At 37.7% G+C, this 6,870-nt stretch overlaps 1 long non-coding RNA gene across 1 annotated transcript; it reads left to right on the top strand.

Annotated features, from left to right (window-relative positions):
• The first annotated feature begins 5,004 nt into the window (after window positions 1-5,004).
• Window positions 5,005-6,870, top strand: LOC147218601 (uncharacterized). Its single transcript, XR_015108839.1, has 3 exons — window positions 5,005-5,228; window positions 6,268-6,387; window positions 6,549-6,870. It is a non-coding gene; the product is annotated as an uncharacterized LOC147218601 (long non-coding RNA).

Here is a 6,870-nt window from a genome sequence, read left to right as displayed (position 1 = left end):
GCAAATACTGCAGTGCATTGCATAAATATTTTAAGAGTTATTGGGTGAAAAAAAGCAAGCAGAAGATAGGGGATCAATTGATCAATACCACAGCTGTCAGTGCCGAAGATTAGGTTTCAGGCTTCTAAGTCTGTTCGCAAAATTATTCTTTTAAAAGAGGAGACCAATCAATCACCTGTTTTATTGGCCAGGGATCTTTGAATATATGATTTTGCTAAATTATAATGCATTTTTGTCACCCAAATGTTCTAATGGAAAGAAATGTTTACAGCATGTGCTCATTTTTGTATTTACAATGAACTATTTCTTTAAGCTCTTAGCTCATTTCTCCCCTCATTTCCTTGGTTCTGATAAGAACCTGGTTAGACGTTTAGTTCGACTTTAGTTACTCTGCTCGTACATAATGCTCCCAGTAAAGTGCAACTGAAAGAACCGACCACTGTGAGTTCAGACAAGCATGACATAGTCCAATGTGCTTAGTCAGATTTGCTCAAACTTGCTCAGGAGCAGCATGACTCAGGTATAAGAGTTTGATTTTCTATGAATATTCTATCAACTAAATGTTCTGTCTCAATACTTCTTGATGGAAATGATAGTTCTTGAACTGTTCCAAAGTTAAATGTATCTATAATCACGATTCCCTTGTCAAGTTTCCCATTTGTCTCATGGCCATTTGCTGAGTGACTTTTGATAGACAGACAGAGAAAGCAATGTAAAATATATCCTCCTGGTTTGTGCAATATAATTGAATTTGAGCATGCAGTTGGAGGATAGATATTTTTTTGTGATTTAGTTTGTCAGTGTCACATCTGGTTACAGATTTGCTATGAAAAAGACTGAAGTTATTGAATTCAAGTGTAATCGTGCGTAGGGATGTTTGAGAGTGCAGATAGATGCTGTCGTGAGCACGACCAGTGCCTGCATATCATCCCTGCTTTCACGGTGAATTACGGAGTCTTCAACTCCAACTTCTACACCATCTCACACTGTGACTGTGACCAAAGGTGAGTGTCTTAACGCACATGTTAGGCCTTTACTACCTTTTAAAAATACTAATGGTCAATTTAGAATAGTCCATTCCCTCTTCAACTCTCTGAATAGCTTTCATCTCTTGAACGCTTATATCATATCCCTTTGTGACTCTTGTAGTAATAACATATATGAGAAGGCAAATACATTGTCTGTGATGATTCTATTCATTCAATCGTAATTCATAGAACCCTGGAATCAGCTCTCAGCAAAAACCCGAGTGAACTCGCCATGTGCTATTTTCTTTTTAATTGAAGGCAGAAAGCATTCCATTCTCTCTTATCAATCTAGGGTTGGATCTTGCTCTTATTTGAACTCGGTATGTAATTCTTATCTGTCTGCAAAAGTCAGATTATAATAAATTGGGGTTTCGATTGGCCTCATTGACTTCGATTTACGGACTGTCATTTGAGTTGATCTTGGCACTGTTATTTTCCTGCCTCTCAACAGGTTTCAACAGTGTCTTCTTGGCATCAATGATACCATTTCCACCATGGTCGGCTACAGCTTCTTTAACATCCTGCAGGTCCCGTGCTTCAAGCTCAAACAAGAAAAGCAATGCACAAAGACTAATTGGTGGAGAAAGTAAGAGATGTTTTGATAGTATACTTTTTGAAGACTTAGTTTTAGACTGTTGAGGGTTGATATGAGTGCATAGACAGCATATAAACACATATCTCTTGACTTATGATGTAATTTGCCTTGCAACAATTTGCCTTGTAATACCAAACCATGTACGGTATTATAATAACAATCTATTAGTACAAAATCTACTAGCCCGTATATCAGTAGAAGGTTGGGAAACGTTTTCAGGTCCACATAAAAATGTCAGGTGCTTAACGAGAAAATAGCTTTTGGAATTTCCTCCGAAACAAACAAAACTTATAGGCATGCATTTTAGAATGATAAAACTAAAAAGCATTATAATCCTGTCTGGTAGACAGTAGACAAGTAGTCTGTACTCTGAGTCTGAGCAAGCCCCACTATGTAAACCTTACTTGAAAAGACTGAATTCACCTCATGATTTTTTTTAGCCGAAATCTCCACTGTAACTTCTGCCACCTTAGTTTTATGCATCCTCACATGCATAAAACAGAGTCCACAGATATCAGGTTTTGAACATAAGTATCACTATGCAAACTCAATAAGAGCTCACTATATCTTGGGATGTGCACATCTCACTCAGAACTGGACGATTACATAAGAATGGAGTTTATCGCTTTCCCAAAAAATGAATTTAATTTGCTGTGGGCCTTTTCCCCTTTTATTCAAACTTTTGGTTTTGGACATTGTTGGATAAAACTTGATTTTCCTTTTCTGAAAATTGCCATTAAGCTGTATCCAGCTGCCTCTCACTATTGACACTCAGCTATTTCTCATTGTGATGACATTTTCTGGGTCAACCCCCTTTTGACAAACCCTGAAATACACACATGTCCTATAAACATGATAATATACAGTTTGTGTGCCCTCTTGGGTGTCAACCCTGACTTTATGGTGTCCTTTTCAGAAATATATGGTAAATAAACTACTGTAATGGCAGAATGGCCCCAATTAGTGGTATAGTAATGTAGCGATTCACGACAAGTGGGGTTTTTGTTGATGCTTGTTTCTGTGTGATTTGGGGGTTGCTGGGATTTTTTTTTTGTAGGTGTGGTTTGGGATGCAAAGAATTCTGTTTTTTTTTTTTTTTTTTACTTAGAATTGAGCAGGAACAGTAGTTGTATTGTAGGCTTGTATGGCGTGGCTGTGGCCAATAACAGCTATTGCTTATTAAATGGACGTTTTACCGTCCACCAGGTGTTTTCCCTGACTAAAACGCTAAAGTAATTTGCATCCACATAAATATGCAAGGCAAGTGAATCAAGTGAAAGGTGGCAACTAGAAGGGAGTGTCTTTTTCATGCCTATTTTTAGCATGCATTTCACTCTTCTAGGTGCCAGGCAATTGAGGAGGTCACTCGTGCTGTTCTACAAAGGCCTCTGTACTACAATACATCACATAGTTCACTTAAATATGGGGAATACATGAACAGCAGCAAGATATCAAGTAATAAACAGCTTGTCACAGAAATCCCGACTATCAACGTGGACAGAAGGTCATCTCATGAAAAATATGGCTGTAGCGCTGGAGATCCACCAAGAGGAGACAATTTCCACTGTCCAAGGAGAAAGGGTCAAGGATGTAAAAGATGTCAGAAAACACCTACAGAAGCAGAGCTACCAATATCACAAAGGGACTCAACTAGACCTTTCATGAAATTGTATCTTACCAATGCCTCCAGTAGTCAGACACAATTGAATAACAGCAGTGTTGGAAAAAAGAACAACACAAGGAAGTGCCAATTGGCTCATAAAAAATGTCCCAACACAACCGCAATCCAGAGCACTTCATGTTTAACACAGACACCGGCAGAAAAAAGCAAAACTGACATCAAAGTTCGACGGCAAAATTGCTGCTGTGGTTCCGAAATTCCTGTAAGAGGTGAAACTATTGAACAATTATGCAGGTGTCAGGAACAAAACACAACCTCTTCAACAACGACTGAAATGGAGCAAGTGAATGCTACTTGGACTCATTCACTAAATAGAGCAGAATCTCATCAGAAAGGATTTTTGGAGAGACTCTTCAATGCAAACAAATCCTCAAGTTTCACAGCAAAACCTGAGGTGGCGACCACCAATTTGAAGAAAGTCGAGAAAATTGATTCACATGTACAGCGGAATAAAAGAATTCAGGAGCTGGTGCGAGAAGATGTTTGCGGGAGCTCAGCTATTCAGCAAAAGCTTAAAAAATACAATGCATGCCACAACGTGACAGGTGAGGGCATGTAAGAGACGCCCCCCATTTTTCCTCCTGCAGCTTTTAACAGTACGGTATTTTCCCAAGTTAACCAGAGCAAACACTTTGCCAGTTTCAATTAATCATGCACTTTTATTTAGAAACTGTAGCTATGCCTCTCCATATGTGACCACATATATAGATCCAGCATCTTCATATAATACATATAGGATTTAGCCCCTTTGGATCAATGTGGTATCCATTTGTTTTGATCAGATCTAATTGGTTGCATTCAAAAGAAACAAACCAAAAAATAATTGAAATAAACACATATGTATTCTGGTTTGGGTTATTTTATTCCCCAAGAAACTCAGGCCAGCCATATCAGAGTCAAGTCTGTCCATTAAACTATATATCAGACAACAAAGAATAAGTACAAAATTAATTGCATTTTATGTGCTTGATCTTAGTTTAAAATGATATCAGGGTGTGTGGAATAGCTAAAGGCTTATTGTGTATATATTGGTATTTGTGATTGTTGCAGAAGAACATTTTGTTTATTTTTGTTTTCTTTACATTTTTGGTGACATGTGACTTGCATTTGTTAAGTAGAAAGTTAAACTATCACAGTAATTTATTAACACTTAATAGTCACAATATCACTGGAGTAAGTTATTTGGTCTCAACTATCCAGAGAATTCAAATTCATGGGAACAGTCCAAAACCTTAAAGAAATGTTAGGAATTCCTTTATGTTTGGATCAGCCAGCGCAGCAATGGCAGAGTTATCATTATTTGGTGCAAAGGGCTGGTTACTCAGAAAGAAAAAAACATTTCAGGGATTATTGCTTTTCAAGTGGTATTATTTCATTATTTTGAATGAATTGAATTGCTCTGTTATCAAGCTATCTTGCTATGCCCCCTACAGGTAGATGCATTGATCTTTCAACACTTATGATGTATAATGTCTTTGTTGAGCAAAACACAGTTAAATGATGATGCTGCTGAGTTAAAGCACTATGTTGTTAAAATGTAAAAAAACCTTGGCCCTCTCCTTGACAGATGTTTTCTCTTGCTTGTCTGGTTACTTCAATATGTTTACTACTTATTATTTCTCACTCCTTATCTGGCTGTACCGTGGAAAGCAAAGTAAGAATTTCATTGTAGACAGAAACACATTTCTAGACTGCACACCTGATAAACACTTTAAATCTTGAATCTCTATGACAACATAGAGATAACCAAACATACCTGTCAAACATAACCTGTTTTTGTTCTTGTTTTTCCAGACAATCAGCTAATGTTTGAAAGTCTCAGACATCTGGATGAATGTGACTATAAAATCCCTTCTTTGGGGAGGAACTATAATCTACAGAACAGAGAGACAAAGACTGCCTACCACTGCAACTGTACCAGCCGGTAACATACCCAAAGGCTTTTTTTTTAATAATTCAAAATATCGGTCCATCCGTCCACGCACATTTGAACGCACGGACGGACAGATGCATGCACTCATAAACCTGTATATATGTAGAGCTGGATCGCTGAGGATTTTACAGAGTATTGCTAGGATAATGTCCTTTCCTGATTTAGATTGCAGTGGATTATTTCATGTATAAAAATGCAGAAATTGCATGATGACTAACCCTGGTCAAGAGAGCATAAAAGAACTGTTTCTTTTTTGGGGGCGGCATGGCGGCGCAGTGGTTAGCGCTTCAGTCTCACAGCATGAAGTTTGGTTCAATTCCAACAAGGCAAATTGAACCAGGTGGAGTTTGCAGGTTCTCAGTTTGTTCTCACAGTCCAAAAACATCAATCCATCCATCTTCTTCCACTCATCCTGCACGTGCTGGAACCTATCCAAGCTGTCATTGGGGAAGAGGCGATTGATTGGTTCCAGAGCCACATATATAGACAAACAAAGCATTCATTCATGCAATTTTCCCAAATTAAGCTATATGTTTTTAAAGTTAAACAGTATTTTTTGGACTGTGGGAGGAAACTGGAGAAAACCCACGCAGAAGGGGGAGAACATGCAAACTCCACACAGGTCGGAATAGAACCAGGGTCCTTCGAGCAAATATATTAATACTGGAGTTTTACAATTCAAATTTTAATATTAGTACCTTTTTGTTCACCATATATTCCAAATATATTAATACTGGAGTTTTACAATTCAAATTTCTATATTAGTACCTTTTTGTTCTCCATATATTCTAAAACGCATGACCCTGGTTATTGACATTGATATTAGAGTTCATGAATGAACGGTTTGAAATATTATTTCTTATCTTTACTGGCTATGAAGAGAGCGCATTCTCGTAGACGTCATTCTCATTTTCTCCCAACCAGTATAAATGTGCAGTGTTGACGTTCACGTTAGAGATATATATTTCTTCTTTGCCATTGTATGTGAGCTTTTAAATGACCCGAACTTGTCTTTGTGTCAATTTTACAGCTTGGCTGGGCAGATTGAAAGCGTTAAACAACCTGGCATCCTCCCTTCACTCTTGAGGAATTTTGTGTCTCAATACTGCTTTATACTGCAGAATGAGAAAGAGTGCCAAAGCAAAAAAAGGTTTTAAGCTTAAATATGCTTATACATATTACTATAAGACAGCATTTGGTTCGAGCATTGTGAGGCTATAGTCTAGAATTGTAACTCTATTTGCCTTATCATGGATTATAAGGATCGCTCATGTTTGTCACTGATTTTTAAAAACATTTTTTCTTCTCCAGTTGTTCCGGAGGCTTCACTAATGCCTCTGACCTACTTCAAGCACTTAAGAAGATAGAGGAGAAAGACACTTCTGGAGTGCGAAATCTGGGCAACAACAGAAAAAGAGGAGTTCTTCTTCGTTTTTATAAGCGATGCTGAAGGCTGAATAAAGAAGCTGATATTATGGCACGCCCGCGTGATTATGGACTAAGCAATCATGAATTTTATTGGATTTACATTTCATGCAGAATTTCTTGTGTCCGATACGGTGTAAATACAAGTGTGTTTGAAATACTGGATCCAGTATTTCATGGATACAAAAAAAAGACTGGAACTCTATCT

This window comes from Fistularia commersonii, chromosome 26 (genome assembly GCF_037954325.1).
Source record: "Fistularia commersonii isolate RoL2024-O1a breed Wild chromosome 26, RoL_Fcom_v1.0, whole genome shotgun sequence".
NCBI lineage: Eukaryota > Metazoa > Chordata > Actinopteri > Syngnathiformes > Fistulariidae > Fistularia > Fistularia commersonii.
The sequence above is the reverse complement of the archived record's forward strand: the minus strand, read 5'-3'. Positions and strand labels throughout refer to the sequence as shown.